Source organism: Stenella coeruleoalba (assembly GCF_951394435.1).
Source record: "Stenella coeruleoalba genome assembly, chromosome: 1".
NCBI lineage: Eukaryota > Metazoa > Chordata > Mammalia > Artiodactyla > Delphinidae > Stenella > Stenella coeruleoalba.
In genome coordinates, this window is record NC_137169.1 from 121,835,086 (window position 1) to 121,856,621 (window position 21,536).

The window sequence follows — 21,536 nt, forward strand, 5'->3', positions numbered from 1 at the left end:
GGGCGTATGCGTTTTTTCCTGAATATATTCAGGAAAAAACGCATACGCACTTTTTGGCCAACCAAGCAAACTTGCAAAGGAAATCTGCACTACAATGAAGTCTCACTTCTCCCCAGTTAAAAGGGCCATCTGAAAAAAGTGTAAAATCCAGAAAGGCAGTACAGGCCATGGAGAACTGGGAGCCTTGTTATGCTGATGGGCGGGATGTAAATTGCCAACAGACACTCAGGAGAAGTGTATGGTGTTTCCTGAAACATCTAAAAAACAAAGCAACAGAGCCTAGGGCACTTCCACTTATGGTCCTATAGCTTAGGGAAATTAAAATCAAAAACACAGCCACCCCAAAGTTTGGGACGCCTCCGTTTACAAGAACCTCGTTTACCGTACAAGTTGAATATCACAGAAAGTGAAAAATGGATAAAGAACTTGTGGTACTTACGTACAATGCAGTATCACTCAGCAATGAAATCTATGTCATCAGGCCCTTAGCAGCATAATGAGTGGATTCAGGTACGATGATTCTAACTGAAATAAGTCACACAGAAAAAGAAACATCATAAGATATCAGTAATACACGGAATGGAAACTTGGCTACACAGGAACTGCATTCCAAAACAGAACAGGGTCTCAAATTTAGAAAACCAACTTATGCTTGCTTAAGGGGAAAGGTGAGTTGGGGTGCTGCATAAAACCAGAGATTGAAATGAGCACAGATAAAGTTCCTTAAGCCAAATATGGAATAGACAAGAGCTACTCCTTGCTCAACGAAATGGACTCAACACCCCATATTAAACGCCTAAGAATGTACCTGACTAGTAAGTATCTTAAAACCTATGGATTGCTATGTCTCCGAAAGAGAATCAAGCATGTGTACAGGGGCATAAACGCAGCAGTGATAGGATTGGAGAGGTTCGGTGAGCAAATGAAGACCCTTTGAAGTCATATTGCATGGTACCCATTCCACGGGTTTCAACTACCCAGGTTTAAGGTATTCTTCCTTCAGCTAAAACATGCATGTGGAACCCAGAGTATGATCAACCATGTGATCGGGAGACGTGTTCAAATATGTCTCAGTTTTCGTACCCTGGTACTCGGGTGCAACATTCCAGACGCTTTACTAACACTCTCCCGACTTGGAGAGTCAGTCCCTTTAACCTCCTGTTTGGCCCAGTTTGCAATTTCTGCGGAAGATGAACAGGAATAGCGAGAACCAATGAGAGACTAGCTGGAGGTGTCTGGATGGGCAAATTTAACTCTCATTTCCCACCAGGAAGAGGAATTAACCAAAGGCTCAGCGTGCCGTGCCAGAACCAGATTAGGGCCTGAAGCCATCCTGCGGTGTTGCGGCCAGGTCACAAGAAAGCGAGTTGAAGAAAGGAGCTCAGGGGCACTGTAATTCACAAACCTGCAGAGTTATAAATGACAGCTATCGTCCAAAAATAGACTGAAGTAAGGCTGCCAAGAGGACTTGAAAGCGGGGCAGCATTGCAGGAAACCGATTTCAGGAGGTAGACTGGAATTGCATTGAAAGCATAGGAAAAGAGGCAGAACGTCCACAATGATGCACTTGGCCAAAAAGGGCGTATGGGTTTTTTCCTGAATATATTCAGGAAAAAACGCATACGCCCTTTTTGGCCAACCAAGCAAGCTTGCAAAGGAAATCTGCACTACAAAGAAGTCTCACTTCCCCCCGGTCAAAAGGGCCATCTGAAAAAAGTGTAAAATCCAGAAAGGCAGGACAGGCCATGGAGAACTGGGAGCCTTGTTATGCTGATGGGCGGGATGTAAATTGCCAACAACCACTCAGGAGAAGTGTATGGTGTTTCCTGAAACATCTAAAAAACAAAGCAACAGAGCCTAGGGCACTTCCACTTATTGTCCTATAGCTTAGGGAAATTAAAATAAAAAAGACACAGCCACCCCAAAGTTTCCATCGCCTCTGTTTACAAGAACCTCGTTTACAGTACAAGTTCAACATCGCAGAAAGTGAAAAATGGATAAAGAAGTTGTGGTATTTACTTACAAAGCAATATCACTCAGCAATGAAATCTGTGTAATCAGGCCCTTAGCAGCACAATGAGTGGATTCAGGTATGATGATTCTAACTGAAATAAGTCACACAGAAAAAGAAACATCATAAGATATCAGTAATACACGGAATGTAAACTTGGCTACACAGGAACTGAATTACAGAACAGAACAGGGTCTCAAATTTAGAAAACCAACTTATGCTTGCTTAAGGGTAAAGGTGAGTTGGGGTGCTGCATAAAACCAGAGATTGAAATGAGCACAGATAAAGTTCCTTAAGCCAAATATGGAATAGACAAGAGCTACTCCTTGCTCAACGAAATGGACTCAACACCGCATATTAAACGCCTAAGAATGTACCTGACTAGTAAGTATCGTAAAACCTATGGATTGCTATGTCTCCGAAAGAGAATCAAGCATGTGTACAGGGGCATAAACGCAGCAGTGATAGGATTGGAGAGGTTCGGTGAGCAAATGAAGACCCTTTGAAGTCATATTGCATGGTACCCATTCCACGGGTTTCAACTACCCAGGTTTTAGGTATTCTTCCTTCAGCTAAAACATGCATGTGGAACCTAGAGTATGATCAACCATGTGATCGGGAGACGTGTTCAAATATGTCTCTGTTTTCGTACCCTGGTACTCGGGTGCAACATTCCAGACGCTTACTAACACTCTCCCCACTTGGAGAGTCAGTCCCTTTAACCTCCTGTTTGGCCCAGTTTTCAATTTCTGCGGAAGATGAACAGGAATAGCGAGAATCAATGAGAGACTAGCTGGAGGTGTCTGGATGGGCAAATTTAACTCTCATTTCCCACCAGGAAGAGGAATTAACCAAAGGCTCAGAATGCCGTGCCAGAACCAGATTAGGGCCTGAAGACATCCTGCGGTGTTGCGGCCAGGTCACAAGAAAGCGAGTTGAAGAAAGGAGCTCAGGGGCCCTGTAATTCACAAACCTGCAGAGTTATAAATGACAGCTATCGTCCAAAAATAGACTGAAGTAAGGCTGCCAAGAGGACTTGAAAGCGGGGCAGAATTGCAGGAAACCGATTTCAGGAGGTAGACTGGAATTGCATTGAAAGCATAGGAAAAGAGGCAGAACGTCCACAATGATGCACTTGGCTAAAAAGGGCGTATGCGTTTTTTCCTGAATATATTCAGGAAAAAACGCATACGCCCTTTTTGGCCAACCAAGCAAACTTGCAAAGGAAATCTGCACTACAATGAAGTCTCACTTCTCCCCAGTTAAAAGGGCCATCTGAAAAAAGTGTAAAATCCAGAAAGGCAGTACAGGCCATGGAGAACTGGGAGCCTTGTTATGCTGATGGGCGGGATGTAAATTGCCAACAGACACTCAGGAGAAGTGTATGGTGTTTCCTGAAACATCTAAAAAACAAAGCAACAGAGCCTAGGGCACTTCCACTTATGGTCCTATAGCTTAGGGAAATTAAAATCAAAAACACAGCCACCCCAAAGTTTGGGACGCCTCCGTTTACAAGAATCTCGTTTACCGTACAAGTTGAATATCACAGAAAGTGAAAAATGGATAAAGAACTTGTGGTACTTACGTACAATGCAGTATCACTCAGCAATGAAATCTATGTCATCAGGCCCTTAGCAGCATAATGAGTGGATTCAGGTACGATGATTCTAACTGAAATAAGTCACACAGAAAAAGAAACATCATAAGATATCAGTAATACACGGAATGGAAACTTGGCTACACAGGAACTGCATTCCAAAACAGAACAGGGTCTCAAATTTAGAAAACCAACTTATGCTTGCTTAAGGGGAAAGGTGAGTTGGGGTGCTGCATAAAACCAGAGATTGAAATGAGCACAGATAAAGTTCCTTAAGCCAAATATGGAATAGACAAGAGCTACTCCTTGCTCAACGAAATGGACTCAACACCCCATATTAAACGCCTAAGAATGTACCTGACTAGTAAGTATCTTAAAACCTATGGATTGCTATGTCTCCGAAAGAGAATCAAGCATGTGTACAGGGGCATAAACGCAGCAGTGATAGGATTGGAGAGGTTCGGTGAGCAAATGAAGACCCTTTGAAGTCATATTGCATGGTACCCATTCCACGGGTTTCAACTACCCAGGTTTAAGGTATTCTTCCTTCAGCTAAAACATGCATGTGGAACCCAGAGTATGATCAACCATGTGATCGGGAGACGTGTTCAAATATGTCTCAGTTTTCGTACCCTGGTACTCGGGTGCAACATTCCAGACGCTTTACTAACACTCTCCCGACTTGGAGAGTCAGTCCCTTTAACCTCCTGTTTGGCCCAGTTTGCAATTTCTGCGGAAGATGAACAGGAATAGCGAGAACCAATGAGAGACTAGCTGGAGGTGTCTGGACGGGCAAATTTAACTCTCATTTCCCACCAGGAAGAGGAATTAACCAAAGGCTCAGCGTGCCGTGCCAGAACCAGATTAGGGCCTGAAGCCATCCTGCGGTGTTGCGGCCAGGTCACAAGAAAGCGAGTTGAAGAAAGGAGCTCAGGGGCACTGTAATTCACAAACCTGCAGAGTTATAAATGACAGCTATCGTCCAAAAATAGACTGAAGTAAGGCTGCCAAGAGGACTTGAAAGCGGGGCAGCATTGCAGGAAACCGATTTCAGGAGGTAGACTGGAATTGCATTGAAAGCATAGGAAAAGAGGCAGAACGTCCACAATGATGCACTTGGCCAAAAAGGGCGTATGGGTTTTTTCCTGAATATATTCAGGAAAAAACGCATACGCCCTTTTTGGCCAACCAAGCAAGCTTGCAAAGGAAATCTGCACTACAAAGAAGTCTCACTTCCCCCCGGTCAAAAGGGCCATCTGAAAAAAGTGTAAAATCCAGAAAGGCAGGACAGGCCATGGAGAACTGGGAGCCTTGTTATGCTGATGGGCGGGATGTAAATTGCCAACAACCACTCAGGAGAAGTGTATGGTGTTTCCTGAAACATCTAAAAAACAAAGCAACAGAGCCTAGGGCACTTCCACTTATTGTCCTATAGCTTAGGGAAATTAAAATAAAAAAGACACAGCCACCCCAAAGTTTCGATCGCCTCTGTTTACAAGAACCTCGTTTACAGTACAAGTTCAACATCGCAGAAAGTGAAAAATGGATAAAGAAGTTGTGGTATTTACTTACAAAGCAATATCACTCAGCAATGAAATCTGTGTAATCAGGCCCTTAGCAGCACAATGAGTGGATTCAGGTATGATGATTCTAACTGAAATAAGTCACACAGAAAAAGAAACATCATAAGATATCAGTAATACACGGAATGTAAACTTGGCTACACAGGAACTGAATTACAGAACAGAACAGGGTCTCAAATTTAGAAAAACAACTTATGCTTGCTTAAGGGGAAAGGTGAGTTGGGGTGCTGCATAAAACCAGAGATTGAAATGAGCACAGATAAAGTTCCTTAAGCCAAATATGGAATAGACAAGAGCTACTCCTTGCTCAACGAAATGGACTCAACACCGCATATTAAACGCCTAAGAATGTACCTGACTAGTAAGTATCGTAAAACCTATGGATTGCTATGTCTCCGAAAGAGAATCAAGCATGTGTACAGGGGCATAAACGCAGCAGTGATAGGATTGGAGAGGTTCGGTGAGCAAATGAAGACCCTTTGAAGTCATATTGCATGGTACCCATTCCACGGGTTTCAACTACCCAGGTTTTAGGTATTCTTCCTTCAGCTAAAACATGCATGTGGAACCCAGAGTATGATCAACCATGTGATCGGGAGACGTGTTCAAATATGTCTCAGTTTTCGTACTCTGGTACTCGGGTTCAACATTCCAGACGCTTTACTAACACTCTCCCGACTTGGAGAGTCAGTCCCTTTAACCTCCTGTTTGGCCCAGTTTGCAATTTCTGCGGAAGATGAACAGGAATAGCGAGAACCAATGAGAGACTAGCTGGAGGTGTCTGGACGGGCAAATTTAACTCTCATTTCCCACCAGGAAGAGGAATTAACCAAAGGCTCAGCGTGCCGTGCCGGAACCAGATTAGGGCCTGAAGCCATCCTGCAGTGTTGCGGCCAGCTCACAAGAAAGCGAGTTGAAGAAAGGAGCTCAGGGGAACTGTAATTCACAAACCTGCAGAGTTATAAATGACAGCTATCGTCCAAAAATAGACTGAAGTAAGGCTGCCAAGAGGACTTGAAAGCGGGGCAGAATTGCAGGAAACCGATTTCAGGAGGTAGACTGGAATTGCATTGAAAGCGTAGGAAAAGAGGCAGAACGTCCACAATGATGCACTTGACCAAACAGGGCGTATGCGTTTTTTCCTGAATATATTCAGGATAAAACGCATACGCCCTTTTTGGCCAACCAAGCAAGCTTGCAAAGGAAATCTGCACTACAATGAAGTCTCACTTCCCCCCGGTCAAAAGGGCCATCTGAAAAAAGTGTAAAATCCAGAAAGGCAGGACAGGCCATGGAGAACTGGGAGCCTTGTTATGCTGATGGCCGGGATGTAAATTGGCAACAACCACTCCGGAGATGTGTATGGTGTTTCCTGAAACATCTAAAAAACAAAGCAACAGAACCTAGGGCACTTCCACTCTTGGTCCTAAAGCTTAGGGAATTTAAAATCAAAAAGACACAGTCACCCCAAAGTTTGGGACGCCTCTGTTTACAAGAACCTCGTTTACAGTACAAGTTCAACATCGCAGAAAGTGAAAAATGGATAAAGAAGTTGTGGTATTTACTTACAAAGCAATATCACTCAGCAATGAAATCTGTGTCATCAGGCCCTTAGCAGCACAATGAGTGGATTCAGGTATGATGATTCTAACTGAAATAAGTCACACAGAAAAAGAAACATCATAAGATATCAGTAATACACGGAATGTAAACTTGGCTACACAGGAACTGAATTACAGAACAGAACAGGGTCTCAAATTTAGAAAACCAAATTATGCTTGCTTAAGGGTAAAGGTGAGTTGGGGTGCTGCATAAAACCAGAGATTGAAATGAGCACAGATAAAGTTCCTTAAACCAAATATGGAATAGACAAGAGCTACTCCTTGCTCAACGAAATGGACTCAACACCGCATATTAAACGCCTAAGAATGTACGTGTCTAGTAAGTATCTTAAAACCTATGGATTGCTATGTCTCCGAAAGAGAATCAAGCATGTGTACAGGGGCATAAATGCAGCAGTGATAGGATTGGATAGGTTCGTGAGCAAATGAAGACCCTTTGAAATCATATTGCATGGTACCCATTACACGGGTCTCAACTCTCCAGGTTTAAGGTATTCTTCCTTCAGCTAAAACATGCATGTGGAACCCAAGTATGATCAACCGTGTGAACGGGAGACGTGTTCAAATATGTCTCAGTTTTCCTCCCCTGGTACTCGGGTGCAACATTCCAGACGCTTTACTAACACTCTCCCCACTTGGAGAGTCAGCGCCTTTAACCTCCTGCTTGGCCCAGTTTGCAATTTCTGCGGAAGATGAACAGGAATAGCGAGAACCAATGAGAGACTAGCTGGAGGTGTCTGGACGGGCAAATTTAACTCTCATTTCCCACCAGGAAGAGGAATTAACCAAAGGCTCAGTGTGCCGTGCCGGAACCAGATTAGGGCCTGAAGCCATCCTGCGGTGTTGCGGCCAGGTCACAAGAAAGCGAGTTGAAGAAAGGAGCTCAGTGGCACAGTAATTCACAAACCTGCAGAGTTATAAATGACAGCTATCGTCCAAAAATAGACTGAAGTAAGGCTGCCAAGAGGACTTGAAAGCGGGGCAGAATTGCAGGAAACCGATTTCAGGAGGTAGACTGGAATTGCATTGAAAGCATAGGAAAAGAGGCAGAACGTCCACAATGATGCACTTGGCCAAAACGGGCGTATGCGTTTTTTTCCTGAATATATTCAGGAAAAAACGCATACACCCTTTTTGGCCAACCAAGCAAGCTTGCAAAGGAAATCTGCACTACAATGAAGTCTCACTTCCCCCCGGTCAAAAAGGCCATCTGAAAAAAGTGTAAAATCCAGAAAGGCAACAGGCCATTGAGAACTGGGAGCCTTGTTATGCTGATGGGCGGGATGTAAATTGCCAACAGACACTTGGGAGAAGTGTATGGTGTTTCCTGAAACATCTAAAAAACAAAGCAACAGAGCCTAGGGCACTTCCACTTATGGTCCTATAGCTTAGGGAAATTAAAATCAAAAAGACACAGCCACCCCAAAGTTTGGAACGGCTCTGTTTACAAGAACCTCGTTTACAGTACAAGTTCAACATCGCAGAAAGTGAAAAATGGATAAAGAAGTTGTGGTATTCACTTACAAAGCAATATCACTCAGCAATGAAATCTATGTCATCAGGCCCTTAGCAGCACAATGAGTGGATTCAGGTATGATGATTCTAACTGAAATAAGTCACACAGAAAAAGAAACATCATAAGATATCAGTAATACACGGAATGGAAACTTGGCTACACAGGAACTGAATTACAGAACAGAACAGGGTCTCAAATTTAGAAAACCAACTTATGCTTGCTTAAGGGTAAAGGTGAGTTGGGGTGCTGCATAAAACCAGAGATTGAAATGAGCACAGATAAAGTTCCTTAAGCCAAATATGGAATAGACAAGAGCTACTCCTTGCTCAACGAAATGGACTCAACACCCCATATTAAACGCCTAAGAATGTACCTGACTAGTAAGTATCTCAAAACCTATGGATTGCTATGTCTCCTAAAGAAAATCAAGCATGTGTACAGGGGCATAAACGCAGCAGTGATAGGATTGGAGAGGTTCGGTGAGCAAATGAAGACCCTTTGAAGTCATATTGCATGGTACCCATTACACGGGTCTCAACTCTCCAGGTTTAAGGTATTCTTCCTTCAGCTAAAACATGCATGTGGAACCCAAGTATGATCAACCGTGTGAACGGGAGACGTGTTCAAATATGTCTCAGTTTTCCTCCCCTGGTACTCGGGTGCAACATTCCAGACGCTTTACTAACACTCTCCCCACTTGGAGAGTCAGCGCCTTTAACCTCCTGCTTGGCCCAGTTTGCAATTTCTGCGGAAGATGAACAGGAATAGCGAGAACCAATGAGAGACTAGCTGGAGGTGTCTGGATGGGCAAATTTAACTCTCATTTCCCACCAGGAAGAGGAATTAACCAAAGGCTCAGTGTGCCGTGCCGGAACCAGATTAGGGCCTGAAGCCATCCTGCGGTGTTGCGGCCAGGTCACAAGAAAGCGAGTTGAAGAAAGGAGCTCAGGGGCACAGTAATTCACAAACCTGCAGAGTTATAAATGACAGCTATCGTCCAAAAATAGACTGAAGTAAGGCTGCCAAGAGGACTTGAAAGCGGGGCAGAATTGCAGGAAACCGATTTCAGGAGGTAGACTGGAATTGCATTGAAAGCATAGGAAAAGAGGCAGAACGTCCACAATGATGCACTTGGCCAAAACGGGCGTATGCGTTTTTTCCTGAATATATTCAGGAAAAAACGCATACGCCCTTTTTGGCCAACCAAGCAAGCTTGCAAAGGAAATCTGCACTACAATGAAGTCTCACTTCCCCCCGGTCAAAAAGGCCATCTGAAAAAAGTGTAAAATCCAGAAAGGCAACAGGCCATTGAGAACTGGGAGCCTTGTTATGCTGATGGGCGGGATGTAAATTGCCAACAGACACTTGGGAGAAGTGTATGGTGTTTCCTGAAACATCTAAAAAACAAAGCAACAGAGCCTAGGGCACTTCCACTTATGGTCCTATAGCTTAGGGAAATTAAAATCAAAAAGACACAGCCACCCCAAAGTTTGGAACGGCTCTGTTTACAAGAACCTCGTTTACAGTACAAGTTCAACATCGCAGAAAGTGAAAAATGGATAAAGAAGTTGTGGTATTCACTTACAAAGCAATATCACTCAGCAATGAAATCTATGTCATCAGGCCCTTAGCAGCACAATGAGTGGATTCAGGTATGATGATTCTAACTGAAATAAGTCACACAGAAAAAGAAACATCATAAGATATCAGTAATACACGGAATGGAAACTTGGCTACACAGGAACTGAATTACAGAACAGAACAGGGTCTCAAATTTAGAAAACCAACTTATGCTTGCTTAAGGGGAAAGGTGAGTTGGGGTGCTGCATAAAACCAGAGATTGAAATGAGCACAGATAAATTTCCTTAAGCCAAATATGGAATAGACAAGAGCTACTCCTTGCTCAACGAAATGGACTCAACACCCCATATTAAACGCCTAAGAATGTACCTGACTAGTAAGTATCTCAAAACCTATGGATTGCTATGTCTCCTAAGGAAAATCAAGCATGTGTACAGGGGGATAAACGCAGCAGTGATAGGATTGGAGAGGTTCGGTGAGCAAATGAAGACCCTTTGAAGTCATATTGCATGGTACCCATTCCACGGCTTTCAAGTACCCAGGTTTAAGGTATTCTTCCTTCAGCTAAAACATGCATGTGGAACCTAGAGTATGATCAACCATGTGATCGGGAGACGTGTTCAAATATGTCTCAGTTTTCGTACCCTGGTACTCGGGTGCAACATTCCAGACGCTTTACTAACACTCTCCCGACTTGGAGAGTCAGTCCCTTTAAACTCCTGTTTGGCCCAGTTTACAATTTCTGCGGAAGATGAACAGGAATAGCGAGAACCAATGAGAGACTAGCTGGAGGTGTCTGGACGGGCAAATTTAACTCTTATTTCCCACCAGGAAGAGGAATTAACCAAAGGCTCAGCGTGCCGTGCCGGAACCAGATTAGGGCCTGAAGCCATCCTACGGTGTTGCGGCCAGGTCACAAGAAAGCGAGTTGAAGAAAGGAGTTCAGGGGCACTGTAATTCACAAACCTGCAGAGTTATAAATGACAGCTATCGTCCAAAAATAGACTGAAGGAAGGCTGCCAAGAGGACTTGAAAGCAGGGCAGAATTGCAGGAAACCGATTTCAGGAGGTAGACTGGAATTGCATTGAAAGCATAGGAAAAGAGGCAGAACGTCCACAATGATGCACTTGGCCAAAAAGGGCGTATGCGTTTTTTCCTGAATATATTCAGGAAAAAACGCATACGCCCTTTTTGGCCAACCAAGCAAGCTTGCAAAGGAAATCTGCACTACAAAGAAGTCTCACTTCCCCCCGGTCAAAAGGGCCATCTGAAAAAGGTGTAAAATCCAGAAAGGCAGGACAGGCCATGGAGAACTGGGAGCCTTGTTATGCTGATGGGCGGGATGTAAATTGTCAACAGACACTCCGGAGAAGTGTATGGTGTTTCCTGAAACATCTAAAAAACAAAGCAACAGAGCCTAGGGCACTTCCACTTATGGTCCTATAGCTTAGGGAAATTAAAATCAAAAAGACACAGCCACCCCAAAGTTTGGGACGCCTCTGTTTACAAGAACCTCGTTTACCGTACAAGTTCAATATCACAGAAAGTGAAAAATGGATAAAGAACTTGTGGTACTTACGTACAATGCAGTATCACTCAGCAATGAAATCTATGTCATCAGGCCCGTAGCTGCATAGTGAGTGGATTCAGGTACGATGATTCTAACTGAAATAAGTCACACAGAAAAAGAAACATCATAAGATATCACTAATACACGGAATGGAAACTTGGCTACACAGGAACTGAATTACAGAACAGAACAGGGTCTCAAATTTAGAAAACCAACTTATGCTTGCTTAAGGGTAAAGATGAGTTGGGGTGCTGCATAAAACCAGAGATTGAAATGAGCACAGATAAAGTTCCTTAAGTCAAATATGGAATAGACAAGAGCTACTCCTTGCTCAACGAAATGGACTCAACACCGCATATTAATCGCCTAAGAATGTACCTGACTAGTAAGTATCTTAAAACCTATAGATTGCTATGTCTCCGAAAGAGAATCAAGCATGTGTACAGGGGCATAAACGCAGCAGTGATAGGATTGGAGAGGTTCAGTGAGCAAATGAAGACCCTTTGAAGTCATATTGCATGGTACCCATTAAACGGGTTTCAACTACCCAGGTTTTAGGTATTCTTCCTTCATCTAAAACATGCATGTGGAACCTAGAGTAAGATCAACCATGTGATCGGGAGACGTGTTCAAATATGTCTCAGTTTTCCTCCCCTGGTACTCGGGTGCAACATTCCAGACGCTTTACTAACACTCTCCCCACTTGGAGAGTCAGCGCCTTTAACCTCCTGTTTGGCCCAGTTTGCAATTTCTGTGGAAGATGAACAGGAATAGCGAGAACCAATGAGAGGCTAGCTGGAGGTGACTGGACGGGCAAATTTAACTCTCATTTCCCACCAGGAAGAGGAAATAACCAAAGGATCAGCGTGCCGTACAAGAACCAGATTAGGGCCTGAAGCCATCCTGCGGTGTTGCGGCCAGCTCAAAAGAAAGCGAGTTGAAGAAAGGAGCTCAGGGGCACTGTAATTCACAAACCTGCAGAGTTATAAATGACAGATATCGTCCAAAAATAGACTGAAGTAAGGCTGCCAAGAGGACTTGAAAGCGGGGCAGAATTGCAGGAAACCGATTTCAGGAGGTAGACTGGAATTGCATTGAAAGCATAGGAAAAGAGGCAGAACGTCCACAATGATGCACTTGGCCAAAAAGGGCGTATGCGTTTTTTCCTGAATATATTCAGGAAAAAACGCATACACCCTTTTTGGCCAACCAAGCAAGCTTGCAAAGGAAATCTGCACTACAATGAAGTCTCACTTCCCCCCGGTCAAAAGGGCCATCTGAAAAAAGTGTAAAATCCAGAAAGGCAGGACAGGCCATGGAGAACTGGGAGCCTTGTTATGGTGATGGGCGGGATATAAATTGCCAACAACCACTCGGGAGAAGTGTATGGTGTTTCCTGAAACATCTAAAAAACAAAGCAACAGAACCTAGGGCACTTCCACTTATGGTCCTATAGCTTAGGGAAATTAAAATCAAAAAGACACAGCCACCCCAAAGTTTGGAACGGCTCTGTTTACAAGAACCTCGTTTACAGTACAAGTTCAACATTGCAGAAAGTGAAAAATGGATAAAGAAGTTGTGGTATTTACTTACAAAGCAATATCACTCAGCAATGAAATCTGTGTCATCAGGCCCTTAGCAGCACAATGAGTGGATTCAGGTATGATGATTCTAACTGAAATAAGTCACACAGAAAAAGAAACATCATAAGATATCAGTAATACACGGAATGTAAACTTGGCTACACAGGAACTGAATTACAGAACAGAACAGGGTCTCAAATTTAGAAAACCAACTTATGCTTGCTTAAGGGTAAAGGTGAGTTGGGGTGCTGCATAAAACCAGAGATTGAAATGAGCACAGATAAAGTTCCTTAAGTCAAATATGGAATAGACAAGAGCTACTCCTTGCTCAACGAAATGGACTCAACACCGCATATTAAACGCCTAAGAATGTACCTGACTAGTAAGTATCTTAAAACCTATGGATTGCTATGTCTCCGAAAGAGAATCAAGCATGTGTACAGGGGCATAAACGCAACAGTGATAGGATTGGAGAGGTTCGGTGAGCAAATGAAGACCCTTTGAAGTCATATTGCATGGTACCCATTACACGGGTTTCAACTACCCAGGTTTTAGGTATTCTTCCTTCAGCTAAAACATGCATGTGGAACCCAAGTATGATCAACCATGTGAACGGGAGACGTGTTCAAATATGTCTCAGTTTTCCTCCCCTGGTACTCGGGTGCAACATTCCAGACGCTTTACTAACACTCTCCCCACTTGGAGAGTCAGCGCCTTTAACCTCCTGTTTGGCCCAGTTTGCAATTTCTGCGGAAGATGAACAGGAATAGCGAGAACCAATGAAAGACAAGCTGGAGGTGTCTGGACGGGCAAATTTAACTCTCATTTCCCACCAGGAAGAGGAAATAACCAAAGGCTCAGCGTGCCGTGCCGGAACCAGATTAGGGCCTGAAGCCATTCTGCGGTGTTGCGGCCAGGTCACAAGAAAGCGAGTTGAAGAAAGGAGCTCAGGGGCACTGTAATTCACAAACCTGCAGAGTTATAAATGACAGCTATCGTCCAAAAATAGACTGAAGGAAGGCTGCCAAGAGGACTTGAAAGCGGGGCAGAATTGCAGGAAACCGATTTCAGGAGGTAGACTGGAATTGCATTGAAAGCATAGGAAAAGAGGCAGAACGTCCACAATGATGCACTTGGCCAAAACGGGCGTATGCGTTTTTTCCTGAATATATTCAGGAAAAAACGCATACGCCCTTTTTGGCCAACCAAGCAAGCTTGCAAAGGAAATCTGCACTACAATGAAGTCTCACTTCCCCCCGGTCAAAAGGGCCATCTGAAAAAAGTGTAAAATCCAGAAAGGCAACAGGCCATTGAGAACTGGGAGCCTTGTTATGCTGATGGGCGGGATGTAAATTGCCAACAGACACTTGGGAGAAGTGTATGGTGTTTCCTGAAACATCTAAAAAACAAAGCAACAGAGCCTAGGGCACTTCCACTTATGGTCCTATAGCTTAGGGAAATTAAAATCAAAAAGACACAGCCACCCCAAAGTTTGGAACGGATCTGTTTACAAGAACCTCGTTTACAGTACAAGTTCAACATCGCAGAAAGTGAAAAATGGATAAAGAAGTTGTGGTATTCACTTACAAAGAAATATCACTCAGCAATGAAATCTATGTCATCAGGCCCTTAGCAGCACAATGAGTGGATTCAGGTATGATGATTCTAACTGAAATAAGTCACACAGAAAAAGAAACATCATAAGATATCAGTAATACACGGAATGGAAACTTGGCTACACAGGAACGGAATTACAGAACAGAACAGGGTCTCAAATTTAGAAAACCAACTTATTCTTGCTTAAGGGTAAAGGTGCCTTGGGGTGCTGCATAAAACCAGAGATTGAAATGAGCACAGATAAAGTTCCTTAAGTCAAATATGGAATAGACAAGAGCTACTCCTTGCTCAACGAAATGGACTCAACACCGCATATTAAACGCCTAAGAATGTACCTGACTATTAAGTATCGTAAAACCTATGGATTGCTATGTCTCCAAAAGAGAATCAAGCATGTCTACAGGGGCATAAACGCAGCAGTGATAGGATTGGAGAGGTTCGGTGAGCAAATGAAGACCCTTTGAAGTCATATTGCATGGTACCCATTACACGGGTCTCAACTCTCCAGGTTTAAGGTATTCTTCCTTCAGCTAAAACATGCATGTGGAACCCAAGTATGATCAACCGTGTGAACGGGAGACGTGTTCAAATATGTCTCAGTTTTCCTCCCCTGGTACTCGGGTGCAACATTCCAGACGCTTTACTAACACTCTCCCCACTTGGAGAGTCAGCGCCTTTAACCTCCTGCTTGGCCCAGTTTGCAATTTCTGTGGAAGATGAACAGGAATAGCGAGAACCAATGAGAGACTAGCTGGAGGTGTCTGGACGGGCAAATTTAACTCTCATTTCCCACCAGGAAGAGGAATTAACCAAAGGCTCAGTGTGCCATGCCGGAACCAGATTAGGGCCTGAAGCCATCCTGCGGTGTTGCGGCCAGCTCAAAAGAAAGCGAGTTGAAGAAAGGAGCTCAGGGGCACTGTAATTCACAAACCTGCAGAGTTATAAATGACAGCTATCGTCCAAAAATAGACTGAAGTAAGGCTGCCAAGAGGACTTGAAAGCGGGGCAGAATTGCAGGAAACCGATTTCAGGAGGTAGACTAGAATTACATTGAAAGCGTAGGAAAAGAGGCAGAACGTCCACAATGATGCACTTGGTCAATAAGGGCGTATGCGCTTTTTCCTGAATATATTCAGGAAAAAACGCATACGCCCTTTTTGGCCAACCAAGCAAGCTTGCAAAGGAAATCTGCACTACAATGAAGTCTCACTTCCCCCCGGTCAAAAGGGCCATCTGAAAAAAGTGTAAAATCCAGAAAGGCAGGACAGGCCATGGAGAACTGGGAGCCTTGTTATGCTGAAGGACGGGATGTAAATTGCCAACAACCATTCGGGAGAAGTGTATGGTGTTTCCTGAAACATCTAAAAAACAAAGCAACAGAACCTAGGGCACTTCCACTTATGGTCCTATAGCTTAGGGAAATTAAAATCAAAAAGACACAGCCACCCCAAAGTTTGGGACGCCTCCGTTTACAAGAACCTCGTTTACCGTACAAGTTCAATATCACAGAAAGTGAAAAATGGATAAAGAACTTGTGGTACTTACGTACAATGCAGTATCACTCAGCAATGAAATCTATGTCATCAGGCCCGTCGCAGAATAATGAGTGGATTCAGGTACGATGATTCTAACTGAAATAAGTCACACAGAAAAAGAAACATCATAAGATATCAGTAATACACGGAATGTAAACTTGGCTACACAGGAACTGCATTCCAAAACAGAACAGGGTCTAGAATTTAGAAAACCAACTTATGCTTGCTTAAGGGGAAAGGTGAGTTGGGGTGCTGCATAAAACCAGAGATTGAAATGAACACAGATAAAGTTCCTTAAGCCAAATATGGAATAGACAAGAGCTACTCCTTGCTCAACGAAATGGACTCAAAACCCCATATTAAACGCCTAAGAATGTACCTGACTAGTAAGTATCTTAAAACCTATGGATTGCTATGTCTCCAAAAGAGAATCAAGCATGTGTACAGGGGCATAAACGCAGCAGTGATAGGATTGGAGAGGTTCGGTGAGCAAATGAAGACCCTTTGAAGTTATATTGCATAGTACCCATTACACGGGTCTCAACTCTCCAGTTTTAAGGTATTCTTCCTTCAGCTAAAACATGCATGTGGAACCCAGAGTATGATTAACCATGTAAACGGGAGACGTGTTCAAATATGTCTCAGTTTTCCTCCCCTGATACTCGGGTGCAACATTCCAGACGCTTTACTAACACTCTCCCGACTTGGAGAGTCAGTCCCTTTAAACTCCTGGTTGGCCCAGTTTGCAATTTCTGCGGAAGATGAACAGGAATAGCGAGAACCAATGAGAGGCTAGCTGGAGGTGTCTGGACGGGCAAATTTAACTCTCATTTCCCACCAGGAAGAGGAAATAACCAAAGGATCAGCGTGCCGTACAAGAACCAGATTAGGGCCTGAAGCCATCCTGCGGTGTTGCGGCCAGGTCACAAGAAAGCGAGTTGAAGAAAGGAGCTCAGGGGCACTGTAATTCACAAACCTGCAGAGTTATAAATGACAGCTATCGTCCAAAAATAGACTGAAGTAAGGCTGCCAAGAGGACTTGAAAGCGGGGCAGAATTGCAGGAAACCGATTTCAGGAGGTAGACTGGAATTGCATTGAAAGCATAGGAAAAGAGGCAGAACGTCCACAATGATGCACTTGACCAAAAAGGGCGTATGCGTTTTTTCCTGAATATATTCAGGAAAAAACGCATACGCCCTTTTTGGCCAACCAAGCAAGCTTGCAAAGGAAATCTGCACTACAATGAAGTCTCACTTCCCCCCGGTCAAAAGGGCCATCTGAAAAAAGTGTAAAATCCAGAAAGGCAGGACAGGCCATGGAGAACTGGGAGCCTTGTTATGCTGATGGGCGGGATGTAAATTGCCAACAACCACTCGGGAGAAGTGTATGGTGTTTCCTGAAACATCTAAAAAACAAAGCAACAGAACCTAGGGCACTTCCACTTATGGTCCTATAGCTTAGGGAAATTAAAATCAAAAAGACACAGCCACCCCAAAGTTTGGAACGGCTCTGTTTACAAGAACCTCGTTTACAGTACAAGTTCAACATTGCAGAAAGTGAAAAATGGATAAAGAAGTTGTGGTATTTACTTACAAAGCAAAATCACTCAGCAATGAAATCTGTGTCATCAGGCCCTTAGCAGCACAATGAGTGGATTCAGGTATGATGATTCTAACTGAAATAAGTCACACAGAAAAAGAAACATCATAAGATATCAGTAATACACGGAATGTAAACTTGGCTACACAGGAACTGAATTACAGAACAGAACAGGGTCTCAAATTTAGAAAACCAACTTATGCTTGCTTAAGGGGAAAGGTGAGTTGGGGTGCTGCATAAAACCAGAGATTGAAATGAGCACAGATAAAGTTCCTTAAGCCAAATATGGAATAGACAAGAGCTACTCCTTGCTCAACGAAATGGACTCAACACCGCATATTAAACGCCTAAGAATGTACCTGACTAGTAAGTATCTTAAAACCTATGGATTGCTATGTCTCCGAAAGAGAATCAAGCATGTGTACAGGGGCATAAACGCAGCAGTGATAGGATTGGAGAGGTTCGGTGAGCAAATGAAGACCCTTTGAAGTCATATTGCATGGTACCCATTCCACGGGTTTCAACTACCCAGGTTTTAGGTATTCTTCCTTCAGCTAAAACATGCATGTGGAACCCAAGTATGATCAACCATGTGAACGGGAGACGTGTTCAAATATGTCTCAGTTTTCCTCCCCTGGTACTTGGGTGCAACATTCCAGACGCTTTACTAACACTCTCCCCACTTGGAGAGTCAGCGCCTTTAACCTCCTGTTTGGCCCAGTTTGCAATTTCTGCGGAAGATGAACAGGAATAGCGAGAACCAATGAGAGACAAGCTGGAGGTGTCTGGACGGGCAAATTTAACTCTCATTTCCCACCAGGAAGAGGAAATAACCAAAGGATCAGCGTGCCGTGCAGGAACCAGATTAGGGCCTGAAGCCATTCTGCGGTGTTGCGGCCAGCTCACAAGAAAGCGAGTTGAAGAAAGGAGCTCAGGGGCACTGTAATTCACAAACCTGCAGAGTTATAAATGACAGCTATCGTCCAAAAATAGACTGAAGGAAGGCTGCCAAGAGGACTTGAAAGCGGGGCAGAATTGCAGGAAACCGATTTCAGGAGGTAGACTGGAATTGCATTGAAAGCATAGGAAAAGAGGCAGAACGTCCACAATGATGCACTTGGCCAAAAAGGGCGTATGCGTTTTTTCCTGAATATATTCAGGAAAAAACGCATACACCCTTTTTGGCCAACCAAGCAAGCTTGCAAAGGAAATCTGCACTACAATGAAGTCTCACTTCCCCCCGGTCAAAAGGGCCATCTGAAAAAAGTGTAAAATCCAGAAAGGCAGGACAGGCCATGGAGAACTGGGAGCCTTGTTATGCTGAAGGGCGGGATGTAAATTGCCAACAACCACTTGGGAGAAGTGTATGGTGTTTCCTGAAACATCTAAAAAACAAAGCAACAGAACCTAGGGCACTTCCACTTATGGTCCTATAGCTTAGGGAAATTAAAATCACAAAGACACAGCCACCCCAAAGTTTGGGACGCCTTCGTTTACAAGAACCTCGTTTACCGTACAAGTTCAATATCACAGAAAGTGAAAAATGGATAAAGAACTTGTGGTACTTACGTACAATGCAGTATCACTCAGCAATGAAATCTATGTCATCAGGCCCGTCGCAGCATAATGAGTGGATTCAGGTACGATGATTCTAACTGAAATAAGTCACACAGAAAAAGAAACATCATAAGATATCAGTAATACACGGAATGTAAACTTGGCTACACAGGAAATGAATTACAGAACAGAACAGGGTCTCAAATTTAGAAAACCAACTTATGCTTGCTTAAGGGGAAAGGTGAGTTGGGGTGCTGCATAAAACCAGAGATTGAAATGAGCACAGATAAAGTTCCTTAAGTCAAATATGGAATAGACAAGAGCTACTCCTTGCTCAACGAAATGGACTCAACACCGCATATTAAACGCCTAAGAATGTACCTGACTAGTAAGTATCTTAAAACCTATGGATCGCTATGTCTCCGAAAGAGAATCAAGCATGTCTACAGGGGCATAAACGCAGCAGTGATAGGATTGGAGAGGTTCGGTGAGCAAATGAAGACCCTTTGAAGTCATATTGCATGGTACCCATTCCGCGGGTTTCAACTACCCAGGTTTTAGGTATTCTTCCTTCAGCTAAAACATGCATGTGGAACCCAGAGTATGATCAACCATGTGAACGGGAGACGTGTTCAAATATGTCTCAGTTTTCCTCCCTTGGTACTCGGGTGCAACATTCCAGACGCTTTACTAACACTCTCCCGACTTGGAGAGTCAGTCCCTTTAACCTCCTGTTTGGCCCAGTTTGCAATTTCTGCGGAAGATGAAAGGGAATAGCGAGAACCAATGAGAGGCTAGCTGGAGGTGTCTGGACGGGCAAATTTAACTCTCATTTCCCACCAGGAAGAGGAATTAACCAAAGGCTCAGCGTGCCGTGCCAGAACCAGATTAGGGCCTGAAGACATCCTGCGGTGTTGCGGCCAGGTCACAAGAAAGCGAGTTGAAGAAAGGAGCTCAGGGGCACTGTAATTCACAAACCTGCAGAGTTATAAATGACAGCTATCGTCCAAAAATAGACTGAAGTAAGGCTGCCAAGAGGACTTGAAAGCGGGGCAGAATTGCAGGAAACCGATTTCAGGAGGTAGACTGGAATTGCATTGAAAGCATAGGAAAAGAGGCAGAACGTCCACAATGATGCACTTGGTCAAAACGGGCGTATGCGTCTTTTCCTGAATATATTCCTGAATATATTCAGGAAAAAACGCATACGCCCTTTTTGGCCAACCAAGCAAGCTTGCAAAGGAAATCTGCACTACAATGAAGTCTCACTTCCCCCCGGTCAAAAGGGCCATCTGAAAAAAGTGTAAAATCCAGAAAGGCAGGACAGGCCATGGAGAACTGGGAGCCTTGTTATGCTGATGGGCGGGATGTAAATTGCCAACAACCACTCGGGAGAAGTGTATGGTGTTTCCTGAAACATCTAAAAAACAAAGCAACAGAGCCTAGGGCACTTCCACTTATGGTCCTATAGCTTAGGGAATTTAAAATCAAAAAGACACAGCCACCCCAAAGTTTGGGACGCCTCCGTTTACAAGAACCTCGTTTACCATACAAGTTCAATATCACAGAAAGTGAAAAATTGATAAAGAACTTGAGGTACTTACGTACAATACAGTATCACCCAGCAATGAAATCTATGTCATCAGGCCCTTAGCAGCATAATGAGTGGATTCAGGTACGATGATTCTAACTGAAATAAGTCACACAGAAAAAGAAACATCATAAGATATCACTAATACACGGAATGTAAACTTGGCTACACAGGAACTGCATTCCAAAACAGAACAGGGTCTCAAATTTAGAAAACCAACTTATGCTTGCTTAAGGGGAAAGGTGAGTTGGGGTGCTGCATAAAACCAGAGATTGAAATGAGCACAGATAAAGTTCCTTAAGCCAAATATGGAATAGACAAGAGCTACTCCTTGCTCAACGAAATGGACTCAACACCCCATATTAAACGCCTAAGAATGTACCTGACTAGTAAGTATCTTAAAACCTATGGATTGCTATGTCTCCAAAAGAGAATCAAGCGTGTGTACAGGGGCATAAACGCAGCAGTGATAGGATTGGAGAGGTTCGGTGAGCAAATGAAGACCCTTTGAAGTCATAGTGCATGGTACCCATTACACGGGTCTCAACTCTCCAGGTTTAAGGTATTCTTCC

General features: G+C 43.7%; 1 long non-coding RNA gene across 35 annotated transcripts in view; it reads right to left on the reverse strand.

Annotated features, from left to right (window-relative positions):
- Nucleotides 1-21,536, reverse strand: part of LOC307186525 — a 2,785,769-nt gene that overhangs the window by 841,457 nt on the left and 1,922,776 nt on the right. The window contains exon 8 of one of the 35 annotated variants that reach the window (XR_013828366.1): nucleotides 17,811-17,888. The exons of the other annotated variants lie outside the window; for them this stretch is intronic. This is a non-coding gene — a long non-coding RNA (uncharacterized lncRNA). The remainder of the gene's footprint in view (nucleotides 1-17,810; nucleotides 17,889-21,536) is intronic. 35 annotated transcript variants of the gene reach the window in all.